At 31.9% G+C, this 22,032-nt stretch overlaps 1 pseudogene; it reads left to right on the top strand.

The window, feature by feature from the left end:
- The first annotated feature begins 4,707 nt into the window (after window positions 1-4,707).
- LOC127733389 (toll-like receptor 4) lies at window positions 4,708-21,909 on the top strand (annotated as a pseudogene).
- Window positions 21,910-22,032: the final 123 nt, after the last annotated feature.

Genomic DNA, 22,032 nt, shown 5'->3' with positions numbered 1-22,032 from the left:
AATAATAATAATAATAATAATAATAACTGAGCAAAAACCATAAGTCTTCAAACTTTGTTTGGGAGACTTAATTACAAAACATCACATTGTCAAATAGTTTACTTAAATAGATAAATTGACCACATTTTGGCATGAAAGTTTTGATATGAAATAATAATAATGCTGTGTAATTTCATTTTTCCTTAATACAATTTTATAAAAAAAATCCCCATTTTTTGCCAAAATCCCATTTTTTCAAATTTTCTGAAGTAGACCGAATATTTCTAAGAAATAAGCACAAATCCCAATTTTGAACCGATTTTTCTTGAAAACAAGTACTACTAGTGTCTGTTATTTTGTGATTTTGAAAGATTTTAACTTCACTTACCTACAATAAATCAAAAAATCAAAAACAGAACACTGTTGAACAGTATCAACTCCGGTTAAGGACAACTTTTACAACGGGGCCTTTTATAAACGACTATACGGTATGGGTTTATTCTCATTGTTTAAGTGTGTGCCTATAATTGCTTGCATCCACTTCATTTGAACTTTGGTGAATAATTTTCTCATTTGCAATCATACTACATCTTCTTATTTGTATATCATCTCTTCAACTGAATACTTTCAAACACTTATTCTAACATCTATCATATCATTTGTCTTTAAATTGACTTGTGTGAATTTAGAAAACATTATCCTGTACCTCGAAGAAATGTATTATACAGATTGATGAATTTATATAAAACAAATATTGATTTCAATGTATCTGAACATTTAAAATGTATACTGCTATAAATTTACTTGACCTTCTTCTCCTTGTAAAAGTATATACGCTAAGAGAGATAATTAACATTTGATGGCTAATTTAGTTAAAGAGTAAGATTGGCACTTCATTAAAACGTATTTGAGAATTCATATGTGTTGAATTAATCATACCTGCCAACCCTTCTGTTTCCCGCGAAAACGACGAAGTTCCGGAAATCTCCCTCTTGACGGTCTGCCGCGGGGGAGTATGCAATCTCCCGCATTCGGAAGGTTAACCCGGAATGACTCGCGTTCATATTTCTCGGGATTTTCATTACTGTCAATAGAAAAAAACAAACAATCAGCGAACATTTGAAAACTTTGGTCAGTAGTTTTATGTTTGATTTATAAGTAATCGAAAATCATTTCCGTTATGTCAATAACAAATAAGTGTGACGTCAAGGATTCTGGATAATTTTATGGTTGGGAGAATTTTATTTCCAAAAATGCTTGCAAAATACAATTGTTTATGAACGCTTAAATGTTTAAGCCCTATAAGAGTTTATATGTTAATACAAGAACAAAATGCATAATCTAAGCTAATGCTGTTTCCTTTTGAAGCACGCGTTTTCCTGCAAATCCGGCAGTTTGTTTCTACAGTGTTATATAAATACATGAAATATTTGCCTGTGGACAATAAGCAGACAAAGATGAATCAACAAATTTGATTGTTTGCCTCCTGCTCAGTTTTTGGTATTTCGTACAAATATATGTTTTATTATTGTATTAATAATGGAAACATTCCTTTTAACAGATGCATTTGAATTTTTAACAAGAAAATGATACCTACCTTTCTACATTATTTACCTGCTTAATTTTAAATCACAAATCCAAAAATAATAATAATGAAAAAATTAATCAACATCTAATTCAATAGTAAATAAATCTTATAAAATTAACAGGTTATGCAATATTTAAAGTACACAGAAAAGGGAACATCATTAACTTCATGAAGAAAATAATAAGTACAGGTTATCAACAACCCTTCCAAACCCTTATGTACGAATGCATGTAATGATGTATGAAATTCTTTGACGGAAGATAATAAATCAATACTGAAATTACTTTAAACTTTTGAACAGCTCAAAGGTTATTTCCTTTTTAGATTTCCAAAATTATTTTTTCAGTAATAGGTATTGGAGCAGATCGTGAAGTAGAAGTTCGAAATTATAAAAAAGAGACGGAAAATACCAAGGGGAAATTCAAAACGTTGAAAGTTAAACAAAGAACGACAACGTGAGGTATGTTTTTCCCATTATGCTATGCAAACTAATAATCGCTTTTCAATAACTGAAATCAATAAAAAAAAGAAATATAATGCGAAAAGGGGAAACACGTGTTACCATGGTAATAGTACTGAATTAGACATGAGGAATAAATGTGTTACCATGAAAATAGCACTGTGTGAGTTTTATAAAATTCTGATCATTTTAACATTAATAGGTATTATATTTTTCGATATCTCTATATAGGTTGAAAAATTTAGTTCGTATCCATGTTAAGATCAACATATGCTGTTTTTGTGCTTCTCGCCGATCTGGTGTGTAAAGCCATTTCTAAATGATTTTTACCGTTTTTTACATCATTATCTAGATAATGGAAGGGTGAAGAGCTCACATTTAAACACGTTTAATCCTGCTTCATTTTTTATGTGCCTGTCCAAAGCCAGGAGCCGGTAATACTGTAGTTGTCGTTGGTTACTGCCTGTTATATCTGTGTTTCATTAATTATTTTGTATTAACTCAGGCTTTTGGTTTTTTCGTTTGAATAGTTGCACATTTTGTCATGTTAAGGCTTTTTATACCTGACTATACGGTATGGGTTTTGCTCATTGTAGGAAAGGTCATACGGTGACCTATAGTTGTCTACATCCACATTATTTGGACTCTGTTTGAATGCTATTTTATAGCAATCATGCCACATCTCCTCATTTTATATAGAGCATGACATGCAAAAATGATTCGATTCAATCGAAACGGAAAACTCAGAAATTGAGTACTTCGAAGCGGATAAATAAAACACGTTCAAAAGGTCAACCATAATGATATGATGAGACAAGTACGCGCTAGAAACCCAACCGCTACAGGATTAATTTGTTCGGAAATCTATCAATGCAATTTTTTTTTCAGGATGTTTACTGAGGTGTGTTTTTGTATTTTCACTTAAAGTATTTAATGACGATGCATGGTTAATTTTCGTGTTTGTGTTGTAACAGGAGGGTCGGGTGTCTATGCGTCATCGTTCCCCTCGTGTATACTTAGGTACCGTGAATTGCCAACAAAATCAAACACAAACAGACCTTGACCTCAACCACTGTAAGTGCAATTATTTTAATCCTTTGACCCAAATACGATAGACGCTGGATGCCTTTACTGAATTTCGATGACAGACATATACCGCAATGTTTTGTACTAGCAATTCAGGTTTCAAGTTCGATCCTCTGGGAGACTGTGTTATGGCAGAGAAGACTCAAGATTTTATTTAAGTTCAGATACTTTATATACTAATAACTTAAATCAACATATAACAATTAACAAGTGTGAACGAGATCCAAAATCAATAATATATATCAAAAATTCAAAAGAAAAATTATAAAAAGCTTTTCAATAAACGTAACCCAACTTCAATGTATCAGTATTTTGCAAACAAAAATAGAGCACCGAACAGAACAAAAAGTGTAAAAACAAACTTATTTATTTCTTTATATTGAATTTAAACAAATAGGGAATATAGCTGTCTAAATATTAGTGTGGAAATATTGAACACTGTCTCAAAGGAAAAGTCGAGTTCATCGCGAACACGTGGTCGTATGTGACTTATCTATTTGTATATTTACATCGTAAAAAATGTTTAATTTACAGGTTTTTAATTTAAATCATTTTCTAGGCTCAATTTAGAATACTTGTATGACGGACAATATTTAATCAACAGTTCTAAAGGTTGACAAAAACTCAGCTCTTTAGTAAATTGAGGAGAGAGAAGTAGACCTTACTCAAGTCATTGGCCAAAAGACAAATTTCACTTCGAATCAGTCGCTTTTATACCACCGTTGACCAATGAAATTAATTAGTCATATTGTATTTCTTTAACCCGAATGTAACCAATGAAAATAGCGGTTTTGGACATCATTTGTAATATGTGCCAATATGGATGACATAAAAACATTTTAGAACTTCAAAGTGAAAAATCGGAACTGTCAACTTCATAATTCAATAAGCATCCACAAATATATAAGACAAAGTTAAACTAAATGGTATTACTGTGACTTGACTATAGGCGTTACTGTTTAACTTTACCTATTGTCCAACCAGTTTATGAAATTGACAATACAACTGGGACATTTAAATTGACCAGTTGGTATTGTTAGAGTTGATGAATAGATGATCACTCATGCATTAATATTTTACCTTGATTCTGTCCCTTTACTTCACCTGTTTAATTTTTGCTGTTGTGGCCTTACTGAGATAGTTGCTTCAAAACTTACACAATTATAAGCAAAGCTAAAATTTTTATCTTTGTAACAAACACATTGCATGTATTCAGTTTAAACTAGTACAATGTATGTGACTGAATTTTGAGTAGTTGGCCACAAGATGCAAACTTAATTATGTCAAACCAAACCTATTTCTATATTTGATGAAAACTGCTGATTTTTTTTTTAAATTTGAATCCTGTGTTTCATACTATAATTTCAATATTTGTGTGAAATATTATAATCTTGTATGTAATATTTTACAAAAGAAAATATGCACACTTTTCGACACAATTTTGAAGTAAAAGTGTTTTGCATACTTAATTTATTAAGAGACATTACATTATTTAATTTTGTATAGGAATACTAATTGAAAAGAGGATATTATTGTTTCCCTTTCACATCCAAATACTATTGAAATGGTTGGCAATATGAACTAATTCTTTGATATGGAACAACAATTTACCAGTTAGTTACAGTAATTTGACAGCTAAAATAAAGTGTCTTTCATGGGTTATTGCTGATTGCCCCAGTCTTTATAAATATATTTACTGTAAAAGGTAATATTCCAATTGTTGCCTTGTCTAGAAGGAGGTGAATGTTCATTATGGTTGTCCAGTATACCAAAGTTACATCAATTTTTTTTTCTCAATATAGTTCACTGTAAATAATTTTTAGTAATTCCACACAATCAACAAGGCATGTGTTATGGTTTCAACCCCCAACCTCAAAGCAAAATTTGAATATTGGAAATAAATTGAAATTACTTTGTCAGATACTAGTTGCATTGATATAAATCAGACAGAGCAACAAAAAAATCACAAGAATTACGTTTCACCAACACTATTCACATGAATACTGATAGAAAAAAAACTGTAACATGTACTTCTTGGCTTTGTTTATTCTTATGGCATTTACACCGAAACAATTAAGAAAGGTTTGCAGTGTTCTTACAAAATTTGTCAAAATTGCAAAAAGTGGTGGCATTAATTTCTCCACATTTACATCAATTACAGTAATGATAATTGGCAATTAATAGGAACACGTCAAACCTTTCTGAATTTTCTGATGTAAAGAGAACAGTGTCTTGGCTTTGCTTTTTTTGTTGAGCTAGCGACTTTTGACGCAGAAAGATCACCATAGGGATAATGATCAGGTACAGCATCAGTGGCGTTAACAATTTTTTTAACAGCTAAATATTTCAGAAGGTACAAGACCTGGATTATCAAACTTTGTATATAGATGCCTTCTGTTATGAAGTTTTTGTCTGTCATGTCAATCGTCCTTGATATCATTTCATGGTTCAGTGACTACTTGGGGGAAAAAACATTAAGATTTTTAATGTTTTTCATTCCTCTCTTATTATGAGTAATATGATAACTTCTGTATATTTGGTATACCTTGCAAGGTCCTCATGACTGTCAGATAGTTTTCACTTGACCTGTACTTTGTTTTATGGATCAATGAACAATGCTTATTTTTATGGTCAAGTCCACATATTAGCAATAGGCTTACTATATTTGATGTATGGGTTGAATGTAAGGTGTACATGTCTAAGTGGTTAACGTGCCATCTGACCTTGATCTTATTTTTATGGTTCAGTGGTCAAATTTTATTTTTTTGTGTTTTGGTCTGTTTAACTTTATTTGATGTGTGAAAATATTCTACTTTGTACATGTCAGTCTGTCAGATTTTATTTGACCTTGACATCATTTTTGTTGTTCATTGCTCAATGTTAAACTTTTGTGTTTTGGTCAGTTTTTCTTAAAACTTCGAGTAATAGGTCAAGTATATTTTGTATATGGAGTGATTGTGAGGTGTATATGACTGGCTGGCAGTTATCATCTGACCTTGATCTTATTTTCACTTGGTTTTTTTCTCAATATAAAGATTTCAGTTCTGTCTGTTTCTTGTTTACTATAAGCCTAGGTCTACTATATTTGGTGTATGGAAAGATTTTTAGGTGTTCATGTATTTCTGGCTTGCTTCATCTGATCTGGACCTCATTTTCCTTGATCATGTTATGTTTATGTGATACTTGTAGTAAAACGTTATATTTAGGACTATCAGCGTGAAATCAATGGTCACTAAAACAGGCAATACATTTCGGTGTGTACACTCTTGTTATGAAAGGCCTATATCCCATAACCTGTTTTTAAGTACACCTTGAACGGGTTAGGTCCATCAATTTATGACACATATCAGTAAGCACTAGTATGAGCGAGTTTCTTATATCTGCTTTGAATATAACGGCTGTAAAGTTTTGTCTTGCAAATAATCTATCGATTAATGTCATTCATAAAGGGAAGAGAAGATGAAAATTTGATTCCTAAAGAATTCTTGAGAGCCTTGGTAGCATGATTTTAGAGGATCACATATACAGTTACTTGTTCTGAGAACACAGTTATTTCGTAGTGCATATCTTTTAAACAATAAATGGATATAAAAAAAACTACCACCTGCGCTTTTTCAATAATATTTTTACAATGTGTTGAACTACTTTTGGGACAAATTATATCAAAATTATAGGAAATTCCATTGGCTCTAACTCAAGATATGGACAATTTTATGTCAAGGGGTTTTGAAATCTGTTGACAGCTTCCGAAATGCTAATATTTCACCTTTTGCAGCTGGACCAAATCACTACTTTACTTTAAAATTCATGGATCAAATTTTTTTACAGTTTAATCTTATCCCCCTACTTGCTATTTGAGGCATAAAACATGAAAAAATAAATTTGAAAGGGGTATAAAAAAAATTGGCAATAAAGTAACACACTGTCCACACTAGGGACTATATTGGACAAGGAAAATCAAGGGACAAAACTGTGTTCCTTGACCACATACATGTATCGCATTTTCTAGTCTTGGAAAAGAAAATATATACGAAATTTCTTTAACAGATTTGTTTCATTCACAGGGTAAAAATTTCAATGTTGATGAAAATGAGGGTAAATTAACTTTAAATGGCTAAGATAATGTGCTTGTTTTTATCAATTCTGTATCAATGCTGAAGTCAATTTACAGTAACTCAAACTGTAAATTTAACAGTACATGTTTTTGTAGAATTTTACATCAAAGGACTATAACAACTAGATTAATCAATGTGTATAACATAGACAAATCATTTTGCTTAAAATATGGAAATTTGCTATATATTTTTTTTCTCCATGACTAGCAAATGAGATTAATAGCTGTATATGTGACCATCTGAAATATATGCGTAAACGAAGGGAATTTTTCTAAAATGTAGATTAAAACACAGCAATTTTTGGCAAAAGTTTATGATGAATCTTTAAGTAACCAATTAAAAATCAACACACTGCATTCCCTGATTTGTGTACGCATATGTGTTTTGTATATGAAATGAGTGAAAATAGAGCGCTACTGTGCAAATATTTAATTGTCCAGGCTATCAATCAGAAAGATGACCAATAATACCACGATGACCACATCCAATTCTAAATATATTTGGTAAAACTATTACCAGTTTAAGTAATATGTGGTTGATGTCTCATTGGTGTTTACAAATTTTTCTGATCATGTCTAAAATAACCCGTAAAAACAACATACCATCATACCATTTTAATGAGAACAAACAGACTCCAACAAATCAACAAGATCAACCTTGTGATGAAATGTACAATTCAAGGACATAACTTGTTTGAATGTTATATAAGTATTTTTTTTGTAAAGAAAAGACTAAATTGAGATCACCAAAAATTCTAATTTGATGGTTTAAATCTTGGCATAATATCCATACTAATTTTAAAATGTTGAAAAATTGTTCTGCATGACATTAAAAGAGGGACGAAAGACACCAGAGGGACAGTCAAACTCATAGATCGAAAACAAACTGACAACGCCATGGCCAAAAATAAAAAGACAAACAGACAAATAATAGTACAGATGACACAACATAGAAAACTAAAGACTAAGCAACACGAACCCCACCAAAAACTGGGGGTGATCTCAGGTGCTCCGGAAGGGTAAGCAGATCCTGCTCCACATGTGGCACCCGTCGTGTTGCTTATGTTATTACAAATCCGGTAATTAGTCTAATTCGGTAAGTCACATTCGTGAAAAGGGAAGGGTATTGTGGTTACGACATAAGGAACATATCCGATATCATCTGTGAAACCGTTATTCCATAACGGTCAACCAACTCGTGATGGCATCTGTAAAATTTACGAAGGGATGATTTCAACTTCACCATTTGGAACTCTTGGTTTAATAGCTGCCTTGTGAGCAGCAATCCTCTATCAAGGAAATCATGATAGGAAACACAAGCCCTTGAATATCGTATCAATTGGGAGATATATACTCCGTATGCAGGCGCTGCTGGAATGTTGTTACATAGAAATTTAAAGTTCACAATTGGGAAGCTGAAATCATCTCTTTTGTCGTAAAGTTTTGTTTTCAACCGACCCTCATTGTCAATTTCTAGATGTAAGTCAAGATATGAGGCAGCCTTAACTGTATCTGTAGTATCCTTTATCTCTAGTTCGATGGGATAGATTCGTTCAACATAGTTACCAAATTTTGCATTATTTAGTGAGAGAACATCATCTTTATAGCGGAACGTAGAGTTAAAGGATATTGCTAACTTCTTATCTCTCTTCCTAAGAAGTTCCTGTATGAAGTCAGCCTCATAATAATAAAGAAACAAGTCGGCAAGAAGAGGGGCACAATTGGTTCCCATTGGAATTCCGACAGTCTGTTGAAAAACACGTCCTCCAAACGTAACAAATATGTTGTCAATCAAGAAATCAAGCATCTTGATAATGTCAGTTTCAGAGAATTCTAAATTGAGATCACCAAAAATTCTAATTTGATGGTTTAAATCTTGGCATAATATCCATACTAATTTTAAAGTGTTAAAAAAATGTTCTGCATGACATTAAAAGTGGGACGAAAGACACCAGAGGGAAAGTCAAACTCATAGATCGAAAACAAACTGACAACGCCATGGCCAAAAATAAAAAGACAAACAGACAAATAATAGTACAGATGACACAACATAGAAAACTAAAGACTAAGCAACACTGTAAAAAAATGAAGTTTTTCTGTATTTAGTTTTCTTTCATCTATAATGGGAGATAACTCAAATTCAGTTCTTGATGATCTCAATGTTATCTGGCAAAAATATACTTAAATAACATCAAAAGAGAGAAAAAAGGAAACTGTCTTGTTTTTCTTTGTATGAAAGTGTATTATGAAGACAACAAATTTTATTCATAATGATTCAAAATTTTATTTATTTTCAAATTCATAAATCTAAAAGTCTTGGGTTGAGATTACTAGCACATGTTGAAATACACACAGAAATAATATTCTGTTGTTTTAAAATCCTATCCAAATTGCAAGTTTGAAAATATGACACAGTATTTTGGTTGTTAATTCCTTTCAAAGTCACTAGATTAAAAATAAATTGACACATTTTAAAATTCTCTCCAATATAAGTTTTTTCTCATTGTAAATTGTAGATCCTATCTAAATCAATGAATAGAGCGTTTTTATACAGATTGAAATACACACAAAACACTTGTTTTTTTTAAATAAACTAATACTTTCTCCTTATATAATTGACTTACATTCCGTTTCATTATAACTTTCCAATCAGATATTGCAACTTTGAAAATATATTCCATTTCATTATAAATTTTGAATCAGTAATACCTCCTTTGAAAATATATTCCATTTCATAACAACTTTTGAATCAGTAATACCACCTTTGAAAATATATTCCATTTCATTATAAATTTTGATTCAGTAATACCACCTTTGAAAATATATTCCATTTCATTATAATTTTCGAATCAGTAATATCACCTTTAAAATATATTACATTACTTCTAACTTTGGAATCAGTAATACCAACTTTCATAATTCCATTAATTATCACTTTGAGTAAATCAGTAAATCCCAAATAATCACCATTTTCAATTTCATTAAAACATATATTCCATTCCAGGAATATCTTTGAAAACAAAAGTTAATCTCACTTTATTTCAAATCCATTTGAAGCACTTTTTAAATTCTTAGTGCTGTGTTTATTAATCAGAGTCTGGTGGAGGTCCAAGTGGAAGTGGGGGTTTAATCTCCACATTCTGCTGAAGACCTTGTGGATACAACATATATGGGTTATAACCATAATAGCCTGCTGAATACATCCCATATGGATTCTGATATGGATTCTGCATGAACAGATGTGAATAATCCATTAGTTGTGCTTTGGTAGCTTGTGAGGTTATCAAAGGGGTTTCAGATTGGGATGTTACTACATTTTGAATTTTTTTGAGAGGTTCTTCATCAGATATGTCTTCATACATTGAGATTTTTTTTTATTTGATATCTTGCAAGAATCTTTTTGGCTCGATTATTCAAAATTTGTGAAAATTCCTCTTCATCAAGGCTTTTGGGATGATTAGGAATTTCATTATTAAAAAAGTCTTTCAAATAAATGAGATTCCTCATCCACACATTGCTATTAATGTACTTTGTTTTGTTTGTTTGTCTGAGCCTCTCCTTTATTACACAAATAAACGAGGAGTTGGCCTTTTCCTGAAACGAAGTTAAGCGGTCAATTTCCCTTGACATCTCATCGATCTCTTTGTCTGCATTTTTTATGTCTTTATCAATTTGTTTACATTGCACTTTATATTCTGCGTGCTTGTCTTTTTGACCGCAGTCTTTCCAGGAATTGCATGCTGGGAGTGTGCAGGGATTGTTTCCCCTATTTCCATCAGCTTTGTGGCCCCTCATGTGACAGTTGCCACATCTTGTGGATTTTAATGGCCCTATTGGGTCTGGGTCATTGATTATTAAGTCCATCTGCCTTCTTTTGTGGACAAAATCAGCTTTTTCTTTTTTCTTTCATTTGCAAATTTGTTTGCAATTTTTCTTTAATTTTGTTTATGTTATTTTTTTCACTACAAGAATTTTCAGGGGGTGCAATAGAGATTTCATTTTTTTCTGTACAAGTAACTGACTCTTAGTCTTTCAGTGCATATTGCAACTTTCTTTTATGTCCTAGTGGTAGTGGATTACTTATAAAAATGTAGTCAAAATCAACTTCAATGTTCATGGCACGTAGTGAACTGCTATCGTGAATTCAGGTCCTAATTGTTGTAAAAATTCACTCACAGACACAGATATATCCATCCTTACACTTTGAAAAATAAATTTGTAATAAAGATGGTCACCTAAAACACATGGTTTGTTGGTCACTGGGAATATCTATTTTATTAGAGAAGAGGGGTCAGAAATTGTAGCTTGTCATATATTTCAGTTGCAGGATTTTTGTGTCCATTAGTTTTAAATTCACTAAAATTGACTTTAATAATTTTTTATTACTAAAATTTTGAATATTTCCAAGATAATATACCTCAAAAAGATAAACAAAAAATAAATGATGTATAACTTTTTTTTCCACAAACTATAGTAGAATAATCCATTCTGGACTTCCGGTGAAAAGCAAGGTATCAGTTGTATTTGTCACATAGCCAATTCTTTTTATAAGAACAAAAAAAGACAGGTAAAATCATAGGCCATTCAATACAGTTCATTTATTGGAACAAAGGATAATGGTTCCACAATCAAATAGATTCTATAAAAAAGGAATTAAACTTGATGAAACAGATAAATTTCAAATACATCATTTAAAGGAAAGTGGTAAAAGAATATCTGAAATAGCTAGGAAAACTGGAAAAAAAGTACTTTTATAATGATGAACCAATTAAAAGACCTACAGAATATTCCAGACCAATTACGACTAATGATGTGATAGAGTGTATTGCATTTTTTGAGGAAAACCCTCCCTCGATACAAATTAGAGAAATCCATAATAAGTTATTAGATACTGGAGTTTGTACATTAGAAACTTATCCAACTAAATCTTCAATATGCAGAGCCTTAAAAAATGACCTTTTATTAACTCGCCAGAAAATTCGACCTGTTGCAAAGGAATCACAAATACTGAATGTAGAAACCAGTTTTGATGATTACATAAATATTATTTCTACAAAAAATTCCTTCAACTTTTTTATGAAAGTTCATTTTTGAAAAACTCTAGTAACAGGAGATATGGATATTCATTGTATGGACATGAGGCAATAGAAATACAACGTTTTGCATCTGATGCTACTTTGACACTTAATTTATTACACAGCCGAACTGGAATAGACTATTTCAATCTAGTTGAAGGTCCATCTAACAGTTTGCATCTAGTAAACTTTTTTGTGACGTTTTTAACCATGGGTTATATGGTGCACCTATATTAAGTCCTGGGGATATTGTTATTATGGATAACTGTAGGTTGCATCACGCTAGACTGATTCAAAACAATCTTGAGTATTTATTTGCAAATTATGGTGTAACTTTGATTTATCAGCCACCATACCATCCAGAATTAAATACTTGCGAGTACTGTTTTAAACTAATCAAAGATTGAATTAAAATAGAAAATCATTTTTATGAATATCATAAGGAACTTGCAATAGCTGACTCTGTTTTAAATAGCGTCAATCAATCTTTATCTGAAAGAATTTTCCAACACTGTTTATATATCCGTTGATCAAGGAAGGTTATGACTCTTGATTTGATGTATGAAGAATTAAAAATATTAAACAAATAAAAAGTTTTCCCTTAATTTTTGTGTTTTTTTTGCTTTGAAATGGAGAAACAGTTTCATAAATTATTTACTAAATAAATATTTGAATATTATAGTACTGAAGAAATAATCTGTTGTACTGTGATATTCCTAGCATACATGCATAATTAAGATTGTTGTCTAAAGTACAAAAATGTTAACCCATCCCAAATTCTTTTCTTATATCATAGTTTTTAATTAAGATACAAACTTAATTATAATATCAAATAACATTTTCCTAAAACTTTTCATCTATAAATCAACAATAGTCAGTTAAAAGTTTGTCCAAAAAAAACCATTGAACAGGTGAAGTCACTTTATGCATTTTCATAGGTAAATCCAACAAAAGAGGGACGAAAGATACCAGAGGGACAGTCAAACTCATAGATCGAAAACAAACTGACAACGCCATGGCCAAAAATAAAAAGACAAACAGACAAATAATAGTACAGATGACACAACATAGAAAACTAGACTAAGCAACACGAACCCCACCAAATCTGGGGGTGATCCCAGGTGCTCCGGAAGGGTAAGCAGATCCTGCTCCACATGTGGCACCCGTTGTGTTGCTTATGTTATTACAAATCCGGTAAATAATCTAATTCGGTAGGTCACATTCGTGAAAAGGGAAGGGTATTGTAGTTACGACATAAGGAACATATCCGATATCATCTGTGAAACGGTTATTCCATAACGGTCAACCAACTCGTGATGGCGTCCGTAAAATTTGCGAAGGGATGATTTCAACTTCACCATTTGGAACTCTTGGTTTAATAGCTTCCTTGTGAGCAGCAATCTTCTATCAAGGAAATCATGATAGGAAATACAAGTCCGGGAATATCGTATCAATTGGGAGATATATACTCCGTTTGCAGGCGCTGCTGGAATGTTGCTACATAGAAATGGAAAGTTCACAATTGGGAAGCTGAAATCATCTCTTTTGTCGTAATCATCATAGTCATCATCGTCGTCATTATCATCACCGTCGTCGTCCTCGTCATCATCATATAACAAGGTATATTCTTACAGGTTTAATGAAATTTAAATCTGACAACTGGTCAATTTAAATGTCCCAGTTGTATTGTCAATTTCATAAACTGGTTGGACAATAGGTAAAGTTAATCAGTAACACCTATAGTCAAGTCACAGTAAAGTGACAACGTTTCTCATTCGAAAATGACCACATTGTGAAAAATTCAAAAAATCATCAGAACCTTAATTAAACGTGTGAGGTTTGCAAACAGTTCTAAAGAAATATTTTAATAGTGGAATCATATATAAATGAACTAACAGAAGTTTCGATTATAGGGAATTCATTTTTATTTAAAAACAAACGTAAACCAGTACTGCCATATATGGAATGAATAGTACACTGTAGTAATTCTCTTAATCAATGGATACATATTAAATAACTCGTATGTTTACAGACCTTCCATCCAAGTGTGTTATAAAGCACGTGCAGTCACATGAAACTTCCTGCATATTACAAACCTTTCAGTGTAGTTTTTATTGTTATTCAACAAAACACATTTTTATTACATACCTAAGAAAATCTAATTTCATATCTAAATTTACAGACTCTATAAACGACTTTATCGCAAGATACTAATATATTGACATGATTGACGCACATTTGTACTAAAGTCGCAAATTTTAATCTGTCATCTCTTTATGAGATTTTATATAACAATTTATAAATTTAAGTACTTTCATTCAAACTTCTCATGCTCTTAAAATCATCGTCATCATCATAATTCGTCGTCGTCGTCGTCATCATCATCATCATCTTCACCGTCGTCGTAGTCATCATCATCAGTCATCATAGTCGTCATTGTCTTCATCATCATCATCGTCGTCATCATCATCATCGTCGTCATCATCATCATAATCATCATCGTCATCATTATCATCACCGTCGTCATCATCATCATCATCATCATCATCATCATCATCATCATCATCATCATCATCGACATGATCATCATCGTCCCCGTCGTTGCCCTCCTCCTCATTATCATCTTCGTCGTCATCATCATCAGGTGCGTTTATTTTATTCTTATTTTACAGGAACCTCGGACGTGATGAATAACTTAACACTAGTATGGCTTGTTCTTATTTTTATGGTTGTGATCGTTTCTTGCAAGAAATGTGAATTAGATCCGCCATGCAATTGTACACAATGGACACAAAAAGTTGATTGTTCTAGTAGGAATCTAACAGAAATTCCTCCCTTACCAAAGAAGTTACGTGAAATAAACTTCAGTGGAAATGTGATCCGGGAAATACCTGAAGACGTTTTCCATAACAACGGTCTACTTATATCGTTAGATTTATCACACAACCTTATTTCTAAATTACGTCAGAGATCCTTTTCTGGACTAGTGATTCTTAAAAGACTACTTCTAAACAACAACAACATAATAGCTGTAGATGATTATTCTTTGACTGTCTTGAAGAGTTTGCTTGAACTTAACTTTAAACGGAACCCTTATGACTCATTGGATTTGAACTTATAGGGAATTTCACTTGTTACGGCAAAAGTAGACTTCCGACAACTGAACAACATGACTAGAAATTTTTGGAGAATGCCGAATCTGAGAAACTTGGATGTATCTGGTTTGTCTGGTGCATGTAATGTGAAAACTTTAACATCACAAGTGTTTCGACTGTTACCAAAAATTGAAACAATAAATGTGTCGGCATGTTCTATTAATTATATTTATAAAGGAACATTTCGTAAATTAAGCAATTTATACGGTCTGGATGTGTCGTTGAATCGATGTTTAAAGTTTGCAGGTTTCGGAAATATTACGTTTGATCTTCCGTTTACATCAATCAAAACTTTGAATATCACCAAAGTACATCAAGCTTTCGAACTGAATACAGCAATAACAATTCAACATTTTCATAATCTAACTAATACAACCCTAGAAACTTTATATATTGAAGATAATAAAATACAGCTTGCTGAACCTGGAGCGCTATTGTATTTCCAAAACACGATGCGAAATATTTTTGCAGGAGACAATGAATTTTCTTTCAGGGGCTACAGTGACGAAACCTTAAAGATTCCGATACATTTTGCAAATTTATCAAATTTGTTTTCAGCACATAATCCCACCGAAAAACAAGAAAAATGTGATTTTGTTTAAGAAAGATCAAGAGAAATGCATCAAAGATTATCAGAATTTTACATTCATCCGCCGTCAGAATAACTTAACACTTTGTCAGCTGTATAAGTTATAGCGGTTCCGCAGAATATGACTAAGTTTATTTACAGAGGTTGTAATTTACGATATGAAATTCCTCTTGTTTTTGTTTCAAGCAATAAGTTGAAACATATTGACGCTAGCTCAAACATACTTCACTCTTGGACTGGACCTCTGAAGTCGTTTATCAACCTTGAGTATGCAAATATGTCGAACAATTTCTGTTCCAACATATCAAAGATTTTTTTCCTGGGACTTCGAAATCTAAGATACCTTTACATTCAAAATAATTTACTTGGCTTTGTTTTGCCAAAAGATATCAATGGCGAAATTCTACGAGATGTTAAAAAAACTTGAAGAAATTGACTTGTCGTTTAATAGAATCCAACTGCTTCCATGGATGTTTAACAAACAGCAGAGTTGCTACGCAAGTTGACTATTAGTAATAACATGTTAGATACTACTGTTGCCTTTATTTAGATAATATCACATTTCATTTAAGTCATTGGATCACTTGATGTACCTTGATATTTCAAAAAAACAGACTGTTATCCTTGCCTAAAAGTTTTCGGGATCAGCTGTAAGAGAAATTCAAACAGAATAAGAATAATAAAGTTGATATAAGCGAGAATAATTTTCGATACACTTGTGACAATGTCGATTTCGTTCAATGGGTTTCAATATATCATCAATATCTTGACAATTTACATTTAACAAGCTGCTGTCTTAAAACAAAACCATAATTAATCTGGTTGAAGCTCAACTTATATATGATAAGCTTAAAACGGAGTGTTCACCATACACAGTTGTTATTATAGGAACTGTTATAACCATCGCCTTCTTTGGTTCTATAATTCTTAGCGGTTTGATATATAGACACTGGTGGAAAATAAGCTATTGATACTATATAATCAAAAGTAAATATCAAGGAACAATAAAAACACCAATCCATACCGATACCGATACTCGTGAATATGAGTGCTTGTTTGCTTGCTTGCAAAATAAAATTGTTTAAGAACGCTTAAATGTTCAAGCCCTATAAGAGTTTATATGTTAATGCAAGAACAATATGCACAATCTAAACTAATGCTGTTTCCTTTTGAAGCACGAGTTTTACCTGAAAATCCGGCAGTTTGTTTCTACAGTTTTATGTAAATACATGAAATATTTGCCTGTGGACAATAAGCAGACAAAAATGAATCAACAAATTTGATTGTTTGCCTCCTGCTCAGTTTTTAGTATTTCATACAAATAAATGTTTTATTAATGTATTAATAATGGATACATTCCTTTTAACAGATGCATATGAATTTTTAACATGAAAAGTATACCTACCTTTCTACATTTTTTACCTGCTTAATTTTAAATCACAAATCCAAAAATAATAATAATGAAAAAAATAATCAACATCTAATTCAATAGTAAAGAAATCTTATAAAATCTAACAGGTTATGCAATATTTAGAGTACACAGAAAAGGGAACATCATTAACTTCATGAAGAAAATAATAAGTACAGGTTATCAACAACCCTTCCAAACCTTCCTGTACGAATGCATATAATGATGTATGAAATTCTTTGACCTGTTGACGGAAGATATTAAATCAGTACTTAAATTACGTTAAACTTTTGAACAGCTCAAAGGTAGTTTCCCTTTTAGATTTCGAAATTTTTTTTTCAATTATAGGTATTGGAGCAGATCGTGAAGTAGAAGTTTGAAATTATAAAAAAGAGACGGAAGATACCAAGGGGAAATTCAAAAGGTTGAAAGTTAAATAAAGAACGACAACGTGAGGTAGGTTTTTTCCATTATGCTATGCAAACTAATAATCGCTTTTCAATAACTGAAATCAATAAAAAAAGAAATATAAGGCGAAAGGGTGGAAACCGTGTTACCATGGTAATAGTACTATATTAGACATTAAGAATAAATGTGTTACCATGAAATTAGCACTGTGTGAGTTTTACAGAATTCTGCACATTTTAACATGAATAAGTATTATATTTTTCAATATCTGTATATAGGTTGAAACATTTAGTTCGAATCCATGTTTGTATCCATGTTTGTATCCATGTTCGTATCCATGTTAAGATCAACATATGTTGTTTTTGTGCTTCTCGTCGATCTGGTAAGTGAAGCCATTTCTAACTGATTTTTACCGTTTTCACATCATTATCTAGATAATGGAAGAATGAAGAGCTCACATAACACGTTTAATCCTGCTTCATTTGTTATGTGCCTGTCCAAAGCCAGGAGCCGGTAATACTGTAGTTGTCGTTGGTTACTGCGTGTTTTATCTGTGTTTCATTAATTTTTTTGTCATATCTCAGGCCATTGGTTTTGTTCGGTTGAATAGTTGCACATTTTGTCATGTTAAGGCCTTTTATACCTGACTATACGGTATTGGTTTTGCTCATTGTAGGGAAGGCCATACGGTGACCTATAGTTGTCTACATCCACATTATTTTGACCCTGTTTGAATGTTATTTTATAGCAATCATACCACATCTCCTCATTTTATATAGAGCATCACATGCAGAAATGATTCGATTCAATTGAAACGGAAAACGCAGAAATTTAGTACTTCAAAGCGGATGAATAAAACACGTTCAAAATGTTAACCATTATGATATGATGAGACAAAAAAGCGCTAGAAACCCAACCGCTACAGGATTAAGAAGTGTACAATTACACGAACAATTACTTTTAGTATGAGTTTACGTTATCCCAAGCAAGCAGCATAAACAGAAATGTCAATTTAGATCTCAAGCATTGTTCAAGTTACAATTGAGGTTGAAATTTTAGTTGTGACGTCCAGCACGTGCTCCCTACGTTTGATTGGAATTAGAAACTGGCTTTTGTTTCGCTTCATTACAAAGCGGGAAAAGAAAGTCATAAACTGATGTTTTGTTATCGTAGTTTAGTCAGTCCGTCTGATTGTCTTGAATTTTGTTTGAATGATTTGTCATTGTCATAAATTAAGTAATATTGAACAATAATAATACAGTTCAAATTATTTTAATGTGGGATCAAAACAAATTATAAGAGGTTTGTGTTTTGTATTTTCATAGCCGAATATCAATTTTACAATAATGAAAAACAATACTCAAGTAAACAGAAAGATAAACGACTAATAAACAAATTAAACAAATGTAACAACATACACTATAACGGCTTTTTACAACTCAAAATCAATTCGGAAAACTATCATTGCAATTTTTTTTCAGAATGTTTACTGAGGTGAACATTGTTTTTGTATTTTCACCTAAAGTATTTAATGACGATGCATGGTTAATTTTCTTGTTTGTGTTGTAAACGGAGGGTCGTTCTCTAAGCGTCACCGTTCCCCTCGTGTATACTTAGGTACCGTGAATTGCCAACAAAATCATCAACAGACCTTGACCTCAGCCAGTGTAAGTGCAATTATTTTAATCCTTTAACCCAAATACGATAGACGATGGATGCCTTTACTGAATTTCGATGACAGAAAAATATACCGGAATGTTTTGTACTAGCAATTCAGGTTTCAAGTTCGAACCTCTGGGAGACTGTGTTATAACAGAGAAGACTTAAGATTTATTTAAGTTCAGATACTTTATATACTAATAACATAAATCAACAAATAACAATTAACAAGTGTAAACGAGATCCAAAATCAATAATATATATCAAAAAGTAAAAAGAAATATTATAAAGAGCTTTTCAATAAACGTAACCCAACTTCAATGTATCAATATTTTGCAAACAGAAAGAGCACCGAACAGAACAAATTATGTAAAAATAAACTTATTTATTTCTTTATATTGAATTTGAACAAATCGGGAATGTAGCTGTCTAAATATTAGTGTGGAAATATCGATCACCGTATCAACGGAAAAGTCGAGTGCACCGCGAACACGTGGTCGTATGTGACTTATCTATTTGTAGATTTACATCGTAAAAGTTATCTAATTTACAAGTAAAATAAGAAGAACACACTGCGGTGAATACAAAAGTCACGGCTGAAATTTCTAAAATAAAACCCTGTATTTTTAATTTAAATCATTTTCTAGGCTCAATTTAGAATACTTGTATGACGGACAATATTAAATCAACAGTTCTAAAGGTTGACAAAAACTCAGCTCTTAAATAAAGAGAGGTGAGAGAAGTAGACCTTACTCGAGTCATTGGTCAAGAGACAAATTTCACTTCGAACCAGCCGCTTTTATACCACCGTTATCCAATTAAATTAATTAGTCCAATTGTATTTCTTTAACCCGAATGTAACCAATGAAAATCGTGGTTTCGGACATCATTTGGAATATGTGCCAATATGGATGACATAAAAACATTTTAGAACTTCAAAGTGAAAAATCGGAACTGTCAACTTAATAATTCAATTAGCATCCAAAAATATGTAAGACAAAGTTAAACTAAATGGTAAGTGACAACGTTTCTCATTCGAACATGACCACGGTCTATAAAAATGAAGTTATCTATAAAAGTTGGCTAAAATTAAGTTTACCGGCAAATTTATCAAAATAAATAGACTGCAAAAACCAATTCCACTACAGTGTGATAAATTCAAAAAATCATCAGAACTTCAATTAAACGTGTGAGGTTTTCAAACAGTTCGAAAGGAATATTGTAATAGTGGAATCATATATAAATGAACTAACAGAAGTTTGATTATAGGGAATTCATTTTTATTTCATCAAAACTATCATTTATTATTGTACTTTTCTTAAAAAAAAAAGCAATGTATTATCAGAATCGGTAATGTTATTTAAATTGAGGTACAATCATCGCCTTTTTGTCATAAAATTTAGAGACAAATGTAATGTAGGTTAATTAGGTTATACTAAGTTATATATCAAACACACGTGTACCTTTTCTGTGATAGTTGATACTTCAAATATCAATTAAAAAGGTATTACAACTACCGCTTTCAAAAATCAAGAAAAATAAACGTAAACCAGTACTGCCATATATGGAATGAATAGTACACTGTAGTAATACTCTTAATCAATGGATACATATTAAATAACTCGTATGTTTACAGACCTTCCATTCAAGTGTGTTATAAAGCACGTGCAGTCACATGAAACTTCCTGCATATTACAAATCTTTCAGTGTAGTTTTTAATATTATTCAATAAAACACATTTTTATTACATACCTAAGAAAATCTAATTTCATATCTAAATTTACAGACTCTATAAACGACTTTATCGCAAGATACTAATATATTGACATGATTGACGCACATTTGTACTAAAGTCGCAAATTTTAATCTGTCATCTCTTTATGAGATTTTGTATAACAATTTATAAATTTCAGTACTTTCATTCAAACTTCTCATGCTCTTAAAACCATCGTCATCATCATAATTCGTCGTCGTCGTCGTCATCATCATCATCATCATCTTCACCGTCGTCGTAGTCATCATCATCAGTCATCATAGTCGTCATTGTCATCATCATCATCATCATCGTCGTCGTCATCATCATAGTCATTATCGTCATCATTATCATCACCGTCGTCATCATCATCATCATCGTCATCATCTTCATCGTCCTCGTCGTTGCCCTCCTCCTCATTATTATCTTCGTCGTCATCATCATCAGGTGCGTTTATTTTATTCTTATTTTACAGCAATCTCGGGCGTGATGAATAACTTAACACTACTATGGCTTGTTCTTATTTTTATGGTTGTGATCGTTTCTTGCAAGAAATGTGAATTAGATCCGCCATGCAATTGTAAACAATGGACACAAAAAGTTGATTGTTTTAGTAGGAATCTAACAGAAATTCATCCATTACCAAAGAAGTTACGTGAAATAAACTTCAGTGGAATTGTGATCCGGGAATTACCTGAAGACGTTTTCCATAACAACGGTCTACTTATATCGTTAGATTTATCACACAACCTTATTTC

Source organism: Mytilus californianus, unplaced genomic scaffold, assembly GCF_021869535.1.
Source record: "Mytilus californianus isolate M0D057914Y unplaced genomic scaffold, xbMytCali1.0.p SCAF_3, whole genome shotgun sequence".
Lineage (NCBI taxonomy): Eukaryota > Metazoa > Mollusca > Bivalvia > Mytilida > Mytilidae > Mytilus > Mytilus californianus.
The sequence above is the reverse complement of the archived record's forward strand: the minus strand, read 5'-3'. Positions and strand labels throughout refer to the sequence as shown.